Genomic DNA, 11804 nt, shown 5'->3' with positions numbered 1-11804 from the left:
AAATTGCCTGTCAGTTAAAAAGTTGGATATAAATTGAGGCAAACGGCCTCTCAATCCAAAATCGTGTAAATCTCTTAAAATACCATGTATCCATGTCGTGTCATATGCTTTTTCTAAATCGAAAAAGATCGACACAGCATGTTGTTTTTGAATAATGACATTTTTTTACAAAAGATTCTAAATGCAGACTGGTACTTCTGTTTTTACGGAAACAACATTGAATATCTGTTATAAGGTTATGAATTTTCCAAGTACAACACAATTCGATTATTTATCATGCGTACCATGGTCTTGCAAACGCAGCTAGTTAGTGAGATCGGTCAGTAATTATCAGTATCAGAATTAGTATGATCACGTCCAGGTTTAGGGATGGGTACAATAATAGCATCGCGCCATGAAGAAAGAAATTGTCCAGACGTCCAAATATCATCAAAAATGTTTAAGAGGGTCTCTAAACACGATTCCGATAATGTATGTTATCAGCCCCTGTAGCAGTATCATGAGCTTGGTCAAGAGCAGTACGAAGCTCATGAATAGAAAATATTTCATTGTAGTCTTCCCCATTATCTGAATTGAAATTAATAGTTTTCTTTTCCTGTCGTGTTTTATATTTTTGGAATTGAGGTACATAATTCGACGAGGAAGAATGTTTGGCCAGAGTTTCTCCAAGTTTACTTGCTATATCGGATTTACTAGTTAGGAATTCGTCTCCGTCTTTAAGATGCTTAATGCTAGATTGAGTGCCTTTACCTTATATTTTTTGGATCATGTTCCATACCTTTGATATCGGCGTTCGTGAATTTATTTTTGACACATAATTTCACCAGGATTGACGTTTACTTTGCTTGAAAGTATGTCGTGCCTTAGCATTTAAAATTTTAAATGTATTCAAATTATGGACCATAGGATGTCGACGGAAATAATGCTCAGCCTTCTTGCGTGCCTTTCTAGCCTGTTTGCACTCATTGTTGAACCATCATTTGTGGATGTGTGAAATTGCAGAGGATTTGGGGACACATTCATCAGCTATATTTTTGAGTTCATCAGAAAAATCCTTTATCGCATCAGGAACATCTATAAAAAGTTCAGGTTTAAGTCTGTTACAACACAGAGTTTGATATAAATGCCAGTTAGCTTTTTTAAAATTCCATCTTGAGAATGGGAAATATCAGATGGGTTCACAGGCTGTAATACTGTTAGAAAATGATCACTTCCACAGAGGTTATTGTGGACTGACGATTCAAATTCATTCAAAAGGAGTCTGTAATTGATAAATCAAGAGCTGAATATTTCCTGTGCCAGAATGTAAATATGTGTTGGAACTGTTATTATACATACATAAATAAGTTTATCTGAACAGATCTCTTCCAATAGTTTACCATTATCATTAGTAATTGTACCACCCCAAAGTAGGTTGTGGCCATTTAAATCCCCCATAATAATACAGGGCTTCGGGAGTTGGTCATATAGGTTTTGAAGTTTAGTTTTCTGAAGACTTGAAGACGGTGAGATATGCAAAGAGCATAATGTGAGCGCAAAATGTAGAGTGAGTCGAACGGCAACAGCCTGGAGATTAGTATTAAGTGAAACAGGGCTATGGATAACTGTCTGTTTGATAAGGATCGAAGATCATCCAGTAGCCGTATCACCTGGGGGTGGAAAATAATGATGTGCACTGAAATGGCGTAGTTCAAAAGTATCGGTCTGTTTTAAAATGTCTCCTGCAGACAGATTGCTGATGACTAAAATCCTGGACTAAGAGCTGCAATTCATTGAAATTAGTCCTAAGTCCTCTGCAATTCCACTGTATTATATAATTCGGATAACCTATCTTTTGAGGGGATTTATTGGGGATCTATCCCGCACGTTTTTGGTCGACGACAAGCTAGGTGAAGTAAGGGGCGAAGTGGTGTGTGGGCAAAGGAACGCTGTTCCTGGAACCAGTGCCCTGAACCACCAGACTCCTGTCCTCCACCGACACAGGGGCGCAACCCACGGCAAACGGGTTGCCCAATTCGGTCTTACGACCAGCAATGGGGTGCTGTGGACCAACTATGCCCCCGGATCGTGGTGGGTGCTGGGTAACGTTAGGAGCTCTTCAACCCCGTGTGTGGACCCGGGGTATATTTGGTCCACAGCACCCCATTGCTGGTCGTAAGACCGCATTGGGCAACCTGTTTGCCGTGGGTTGCGCCCCTGTGTCGGTGGAGGACGGGAGTCTGGTGGTTGAGGGTACTGGTTCCAGGAATAGTGTTTCTTTGCCCTACACACCACTTCGCCCCTTACTTCACCTAGACGGGTGGTTGAATGGGCCCGGTTGGCTTGGTTACATTTGAACACAATATTGACATGTTCTGTTTTGTATCTATATGATACGATACATGGATTGTAAAATTTGAGAAAATTTGCCTAGATGCCGGTGCCAGAAGGCGATGGCTCATGGGCAAATCTGGTAGATTAATTAATCTAATTTTTTCTGCTGGAGTACATTACCCAAGTATCGTTGGTGCTGCAAGTCAGAGATCCGCTTGTATATAGCATTGTCTTTATGATACTCATTGGTGGGCGGGGAGCTGGGGTGATGAATCTTTTATACTTCAACATGGCTCTTGAATCCCCCTTGAAAAAACCCGTCAACTTGACAATGATCATGGTGTTAATGAAGGCTTTCGAACTCGACTCCATGTTTCAGTATCTGTCCACATGTCCTTTAATTCAAGCAAAGGCATCGTAAAGAACCGTGATCACACCCTAGATAATATGTCCGAGCTCGACATCGTTTGTGAGTTAAAAGATCAAGGTGTGACACTTGTGAAACCTTTACTCAGCTTCGAAACTCAGAAATAATTCAAACGAACACTTACTTGTTTTTTTTCGTCTCTCCGTTCCACCAAGAACTATTAAAGCAGGTTATTGAAGTATTGCAGTTGAACAATATATCCCAAACCCACTGAGGTGTTTTAAATGCCAACAGTTTGGTCATGGGGTAATTTAATGCAACAAATACTATTACTTGTGCTCACTGTGGTGAGAAAACATATGTTACCGAAGACTGCGATCGCTACTTTAAAAATGCGTCAACTGTTCTAGACAACATTCATCCTCGTCAAAAGATTGTCCAATATGGAAGATAGAAATGCAGATTAGTAAAATCAAAACTACTCAGATCATTAGTTACAATGAAGCTAGGAAACTTGTACCTCCCTGTGATCCAAATGGATCATATGCCTCTGTAACTAGAAGACTATCTGTGGTAACAGCTTCTATAGACTGTCAAACAGATCTGGCATGGATAAATTCCATCAATCCTGAATCCCTCTGTCTCTCGGATTCCTGCACACAAACTACTGCTGAACCTTTTCCAGCTGAACTGATTCCTGTATCGACATCGACTGTTTCTGTAACACCAACTCAACAAACAGTGTCACAGAATGATTCAGCACCGAATCAACAATCCAAGAAAGGGAAAAAGGCGTTATCCAGATATAAAACTGACTCTTCTCGAAACAATGAAACGGGTAGAGTATCAAAAGATTCAGATGACTATCAAACTTTATAAGTTTGGATCACTTGAAGGGATGGATGTTTCAGAGAGCATTCCTCAAAGTTTGTCGCATAAACGTAAAGGGCGAGCGAGATCTCCAGTTAATCCGCCTAAGAGATGAATAGTTCTCAACCTTTGATTCAGTGGAATTGTAAAGAACAGTAGAATAACTTCAACGAAATACAATTACTCATACAACTTAAGCCGTCAGCATTATGTCTCCAAGAGACATATCTTAAAAATACTGATAACTTTAATCTGAGACGGTATAGTGATTATCACTCTTTTTCTCCTCCAGGAGATAATCGTCACAATATGGCTGAGATATTGCCGATGTAACGTTAAATATTAACTCATTCACTCACTCACCCCAGGAGATAAAGCTACTGGAAGCGTTTCTAATTTGGTTCATCAGAGCGCCATACATAGCCCTGTGACTCTAAATATGGATTTGCAAATTCTTCAAATATTCAACAATCAGTTCTTCAATGTCTATATGAACAACTTCCGAAGCCATGTCTCATCATGGGCGATCTTAACGGACACAACACTCTTTGGGGGAGTGTCATTACAAACAATAAAGGTACAATTATCGAGGATTTTCATATCCGATAATAATTTATGTATTTTCAATGACGATTCAGCTACTTATTTACATCCAGCTACGGGAACATATTCTTCCCTGGATCTATCCCTTGCCGATTGTAACTTATGTAATGAATTGGAATAGGAGGTCCATGATGACCCATATGGGAGTGATCACTTCCCCACCATTCTCAAAAACATCATTCCCGGGGATTATCCACCATTATTAAGAAGAAAACTTCACCAGTTCTGACTGGTCATTATATAAAACACTTTGTAATGAACACTTAAATCATGATGTTTTTGCAAACAGCGAAGATCCTATACAGTTGTTTTCAGATATACCCAATGACATTGCAGACCAAACTATACCCAAGTCCTATGTAATTCCACATATTACAAAGCATGGTTCAATAATGAATGTAAACAGGCTAGAAAGTGTACGAAGAAAGCCGAAAAGTATTTTCGACGACATCCTACAGTCCATAATTTAGATAAAGTTAAAATCTTAAATGCCAAAGCTCGACGCACATTTAAACAGAATAAGCGTCAGTCTTGGCGTAACTATGTTTCCAAAATAAATTCGCGCACACCGATTTCAAAGGTGTGGAACATGATTCAACGAATAATTAAAGGGCAAAGGTTCCAAATTTACTGTCCACCATCTGAAGTATGGTGACAATTTATTGACGGATAAGGCTGACATTGCCAATAAGCTTGGTGAAACTCTCGCCAAGCATTCGTCTTCATCAAATTATGTCTCTGATTTTCAGAAACATAAAAAACAACCGGCGAAGAAAAGAATTAATTTCAACTCGGACAATGGTGAAGATTACGAACTATTTTCACTACATGAGCTATATACCGTCCTTGGGCAAGCTCATGATACGGCGACAGGAGCTGATAATATACACTATCAGCTCTTGAAGCATCTACCTGAATCATGTTTGGAAACACTTCTAAATATTTTCGATACAATATGGACTTCAGGGAAATTCCCAACTTCGTGGCGTAATGCCATTGTTGTCCCTATTCCAAAGCCTGGCTGGGATCATACTGATCCGTCAAATTACCGACCAATCTCTTTGACGAGTTGTGTCTGCAAACCATGGAACGAATGGTAAACAATAGATTAATTTGGTATCTGGAATTCAATAACTTAATTACAAATATACAATGTGGTTTCAGGAAAAATCGTAGTACTATTGATAATTTAGTACGACTGGAATCCTATGTTAAGAATGCGATTGCAACTAAACAACATGTAGTATCAATTTTCCTTGATCCAGAGAAAGCCTACCATACTACCTGGAAATACGGCATACAAAACGATTTACATGAGTTTTGGTTTAAGAGGTCGTTTACCTCTTTTTATATCACAGTTTTTAACAGACAGGCAATTTCAAGTCCGAGTGGGATCAACCCTGTCCGATCATTACATTCAGGATCAGGGTGTCCAACAAGGCAGTATTTTGTCTGTAACATTATTTAGTATTAAAATAAACAGCCTTTCACGGGTTTTGAATGATTACGTTGATGGATCACTATTCGTGGATGATTTTAAATGTTTCTTGTCGTGGTAAAAATATGCATACAATAGAGAGGCAGTTACAACTATGTCTCAACAAAATTCATAAATGGTCAATTGAAAACGGTTTTAACCTTTATCATACCGGTACTAGATCCCAGAAACACTTCACATTTACAGGAGAGTCTCATAATGGTGTGACCAAGAAAATTCCAAAATGTCATAGTGATATCAAGAACGGTTCCAGAGATACAGGTATGTTCCCATACGGGAACATTGGCAGGATCATTGTGTATAATGAAACAATCACTATTTGTGGTAACACATCTTCTATTTCTTTGAAATTTAGTGAACAAACTTTCTTTTAACACCTAAATTGACGATGCAGGAATGTTCTTGGGAGACCTAGGTAATAAAATGCTTGTTTACAGTAGATTGGTATTGATTGATACCTCCACTAACGCAGCTGGAATGGGGTTTCTTCTCCAAATTTCAGCGACCAAAACCAAGTGTTCGGGAATGTTAGTCCAGCCTTGTCAAAACTGCTCTTGAACCAGGTCATCTGTTTAAATGGGGGATTTCAATATCCATGTTAATTCTGTGTCTGACTCCTTTGCTAAATCTTTCTGTGACATGCTGGCATCTTTCAATATCCTACGCCTCCGTGGTGTAGTGGTTAGAGCGTCCACCCGGAGAGCGGAAGGTCGCGGGTTCGACCCCGACCGCATCATACCAAAAGACGTTAAAATATCGTACTTGTTGGTCCCTGCCTGGCGCTCGGCATTAATTGGTACAACAAGGACTGGTCGGCTCGGAGTCAGTATAATGTGTCTGAGTGGGGTATTCATGCTTCACTGCGGCATGGTACCTCAGTGGGCTAGCACTATAAAACCAGCTTAAGTCTGGGCTAGTACAAGCAGCCGCACATACACATACACACGCATGCACGTCGTCATATGAGCGAAATATTCTCAAGCATGACGTTAAACCCAATTTCACCTCACCTCACCTCACCTCACCTTTACTCGAAATACAAAATATGCCCTACACACAAGCTATCCCCATGATTCAAATACGACCTATACATGTAATAATAGTTTTCTCTCTGTATGAGATAATCATACTTTTACGAATCATTGAGATTTCATTTCCTGTTGAAGCATGTCATGAGTAATGTACGCTCAACAGTTACAGTTGTGGCACACAAACAAGAAACAAGTCAAGGTTAAACCTTTCTGTCGCGAATAAAATGACATAAAATGGCATTAATGGGTACAACAAGGACTGGTCGGCTCAGAGTCAGTATAATCTGTCTGAGTGGGGTATTCATGCTTCACTGCGGCATGGTATCTCAGTGGGCTAGCACTATATTCTGGGCTAGTACAAGCAGCCGCACATACACATACACACGCATGCAGGTCGTCATATGAGCGAAATATTCTCAAGCACTACGTCAAACCCAATTTCACCTCACCTCACCTTCAATCTCCTACAGCACTTAGGGTGAGAGTAACTTGTGGGTGTCTGGACCAACTCATTGATCAGGCCATACACTAGACCAAGTCCGAACAAAGGATAGCTGTGATATTCTGGATGTCGTTGATGTTAGTGACAAACAGATATATGATCATTCACTACTTCAGTGCTCTTTCAAACTCACTAAACGTGAGCACGTGCGAAAAGAAATTAGCTACAGGAAGACTTGAAATATATATATTAGACAGATCTTCTGAGCTGCTTCAGTCACCCTCTGATTCTTTTGGAGTTGATGATAGGGCTGATGTGTTGACTACTTGCTTATCACGGATATTGGATAAGCATGCTCCTCCGAAGTCTAGTTCTGTTGTCATTCGGTCCAACTGTGGCTGGTATAATGGACATCCGCAAGCAGAAACATATATGCCGTGCAGCTGAAAAAACAATGGCGACATTCAAAATTGGAAATTCATCGCCAGCTCTTCAAAACTGCCAGGAATAATGTCAATAAAGCTTCAGCAGCAGCCAAACGAGCATCTGTATGCACCTCAATAGAACGCAACTGCAGCAATTTCAAGGAATTATTTTCCTTGTTTAACAGTCTCTTGAAGCGGGGTACAAATTATACTCTAGCCAACAGACTTGCAGATGTTTTCCACGCCAAGATATGGGATATACGTCAATAACTTGACATTAGACGTACTCTGCAGAATCAGGTTTTCTATGAGAAATGTCTCATTGGTACATATTTGTCTGAATTCTCCTTAACCTATCCGGCAGAAATAAGACAGGTTATATCCAAAGCTAAAGCAACTTCTAGCCTAGAAGCCATACTAACATGGCTGTTTAAAGGAAGCTTGGATTCTCTCATCAGTCCATTATCCAATGTTGTCAACAGCTCATTGAGGGATGCCACGGTTCCCAAAGTTTTCAAACAGGCAGTCGTTACTCCTATCATTAAAAAGGCCAATATAAATCCGGATGAGTTAAAAAACTACCAGCCAGTATCTAATCTGTCTCTCATTAAAAAAAGTGTGGAGAAAATTGTTTCAACATGGCTTGAAGAACACCTACTCAATAACAACCTGCTTGAACCATTCCAAGTGCTTACAAATCCAAACATAGCACAGAGACTGCGCTTCATGTCCATAACGACGTCATGAGGGCAATGGACCAGCAGCATGTCACCCTCATGGTCCTTCCTGATTTATCATCAGCCTTCGACACCCTAGGCCACACCATGCTTCTTTCTCACTTGGAGGAAAGACTCGGTGTTACAGGAAAGCTCTTTCTTGGGTCAAATCCTATCTGTCCACCAGAACAGGTTGTCAAGAATGGCGAAGTTACCTCACTTCCGACAACAGTTAACGTTGGTGTCCCGCAGGTTTCAGTTCTGGGCCCTTTGCTTTTCAGCATATCTATCTTTCTAATAGGTGATATAATCAGGAAACACAGTTTGATGTTTGATCTCTATGCTGACAACAATCAGATCTACATATCGATAAAGCCATCTGATACCACCTACTGGAATCAGTCAAATTGAAGCTTGTGTGAGCAAGGTTAGATCCTGGATGACTGCGAATTTTCTCAAATGAAATGACAGTAAAACATAATTTCTACTACTTGGTCCTGAACAGAAGTTTTTGAAATTGCCTGCAGGTCTGTTGCTTAACATTGGCTACAGCAATGTTGGAACCATTCCATCTACAAGAAATCTTGGAATCATATTTCAATCCTGCATGTCCCTCGAAAAAGTCAAGAACCTAGGCAAAACTTGCTTCTTCCACATTCACAACATCAGTATAATCCGCCATCTTCTTGACCATGAAATGACAAAACTTCTTGTGCAGACGCTCATCACATCACGACTGGATTATTGTACCTCCCTTTTCTTCCACATTCCTTTATCTCTGATCACAAAGTTACAGCGAATCCAGAATGCAGCAGCAATGGTTGCAACGCGCACGCCTCAAACTGAGAATATAACACCTATCCTGAAGGCCCTCCACTGGCTGCCAGTGAATTTCATGATTCAATACAAGATACGTCTTCTAGCCCAAAATTGTGTCAATGATCAACCATCAACCGAGACCAAGGATACTCCATTCCGCCCTTATATGATGCACTCTTCCACCAAGCCCAATCAACTGTATAAACTCCATTGTATAAACAGCACATTACTTGTACATCATTGGCTTCCATGCGTTCCATTTGTCTAACTCACTGGCTTCACCAGCTTACTGCCCTAGCCAATGATGTTTTCTATGTTACCCCACCCTTCCTTCTTCATGTACCATTTATGCTTGACAATGGTACAGGAATCTGTGTCGAAACGTCGCACCCACGAATAAAAGAAGTTGTTATCCATAAAGTGTGCTCTATATTGCCTCCCCTAGCGTCTACCACTGCCTGACATCGACGTCCCATGGAAGCAGTCAAGTTACGAACAGTTAGTCGGGGAATGTTCCTCCATTCCTGCTGGAGAGCCTGAAGAAGTTCCTGATGAATCTTGGGTTGTGGGCGACGTTGGCGTACCCCTCGGTAAAGGACATCAAAGATGTTCAATGGGGGATAGGTTCGGCGATCTGGCAGGCCATGGCAAGATGATGACATTGTTAGCATGCAGGAAGTCCATCGAAACAACTCGTGCAACATAAGGTCTGGCGTAGAACTTGCTGGAACACGCCGCCATGACGTCTTTAAAATTGCACGACGTGGGGCTGCAAGACGTTATCTCTGTATTGCACCGCATTCAGGTTCCTATGAATGTGCACCAACTCTGTCCGGAAGTGCTTTGATGACGTCAAGGATCAATGTCCAACAAGTTGAAATTAAACGACTCTAAAACTGAATGTTTGCTGATTGGATCCCCAAAAAAAAGTCAGACTTGAACTTGAAATCAGACTTGAACTCTCACGTTTGGACAGTGCACCATTCCCTTATTAGAAGTCGTCAGAGATCTTGGGGTCATCATCGATCCAGTGCTCAGTCTCGTAGGGCACGTGAACCTGCTTGTCAAAAGGTCATATTTTCAACTCAGGAACATCGGGAGCATCCGACAATATCTGACAGTAGACTCCACCACCTGGTTCTTTCCCTCGTCTTCTCGAGACTTGACTATTGTAATAGTGTCCTCTTTGGTGCTCCTCTGTCACCTTACAACTTATGGTCAACGATCATTTGCCTTGCCTGGAACTCTCTTCCTCAGATGATCCGTCTCTCAGGAACTCTATCAACTTTCAAAACAAGCCTTAAAACCCATTCGTTCAGACAAGTATAGTATCGTTGTAAATACGACAAAACAGGGGATGTAGCTTTCTGTCATTTATTCTCCGGGCCAGAGCCTAACTGGCGAACTACGTTCGGACCTCCCGTGATATCCTTCGCCGCTGACCATGTCGGGTCATCAAGCGGTCATCCCAAGACTCCTGGTAGCTGAGTCTCCCCGGCAAATACATACATTAATATATTATGTCTATTCTACACATGTACTATGTTCTTAATTCTACGTTGCCTACTTTGTCACACTATACAATAATTATGTTTCATTTACAACATTTATAATAAGCACACTTACATGTATGTATAACCATTAATTCATATATCTAATAATGATGATAGTATAATATCATCTATACCATCACTACGATACAAGCTTTCCCCCCCTGAATCTTCTCTCTTTTATAATATACATATATTCCATTTCAATGTCAAATATGTTCTCGTCACGATATGACTGAAATATTGCCGATGTGGCGTTAAATAATAACTCACTCACTCCTTCGTCGCACTCACTCACTCTCAACTGTGCGCTTTCATCATGCATTGAACGTGGAACTAGCGCTGTAAAATGGACTGTTATGTTATGTTATACGGTCGCAATTTACAAACCGATTCACCAAAACTTTTGAATGATTCCTACATCCGTTTTTTACAAAGATGGCGACCTGTCAATCAAGCGAGAACGCTAGCTTAGATTACGGCGAATTTCTGGCCGCAAAAATGAGCAGAGCATCCGCAGTTATAACAGTGATCCATCTGATTTTCAGAAACGTCCGTACGCTTCTATCATACACGGCAAGGGTGACAACAATTCTACTGTATCAACATACTTACACCAAGAACACTACCTGTGAGCTCTACCACTCTACCTCGTGTACCTTTCTTGAAGCAACTTGAAGTGCACAACTCACAAGTGAATGTGTACAATTACTTTAGTACCCCCGATACTTAGCATATGACTTAAAAAACAAATGATTTAACCAAACTCTTCGACCTAGCCTACATTCTAAACATGTAGCTCTAACATTGATCAATTGATGAATAATAGAAAAGTAGCAACTTCTTTATTTATAATGATGCGACGTTTCGTAACAGCATCTTATACCGTTGTCAAGCAAGTGAGTGAGTGAGTGAGTTTGGTTTTACGCCGCTTTTAGCAATATTCCAGCAATATCACGGCGGGGGACACCAGAAATGGGCTTCACACATAGTGCCCATGTGGGGAATCGAACCCGGGTCTTCACCGTGAAGAGCGAACGCCTGCACCACTAGGCTACCCCACCGCCCGTTGTCAAGCAAGAGGTATAAGAGGTGAGGTAAGGTGAAATTGGGTTTAACGTCGTGCTTGAAAATATTTCGCTTATATGACGACGTGCGTGCGTGTGTATG

This window comes from Haliotis rubra, unplaced genomic scaffold, assembly GCF_003918875.1.
Source record: "Haliotis rubra isolate DU_JTF1 unplaced genomic scaffold, ASM391887v1 Scf611, whole genome shotgun sequence".
In the NCBI taxonomy this organism is placed as follows: domain Eukaryota; kingdom Metazoa; phylum Mollusca; class Gastropoda; order Lepetellida; family Haliotidae; genus Haliotis; species Haliotis rubra.
The sequence above is the reverse complement of the archived record's forward strand: the minus strand, read 5'-3'. Positions refer to the sequence as shown.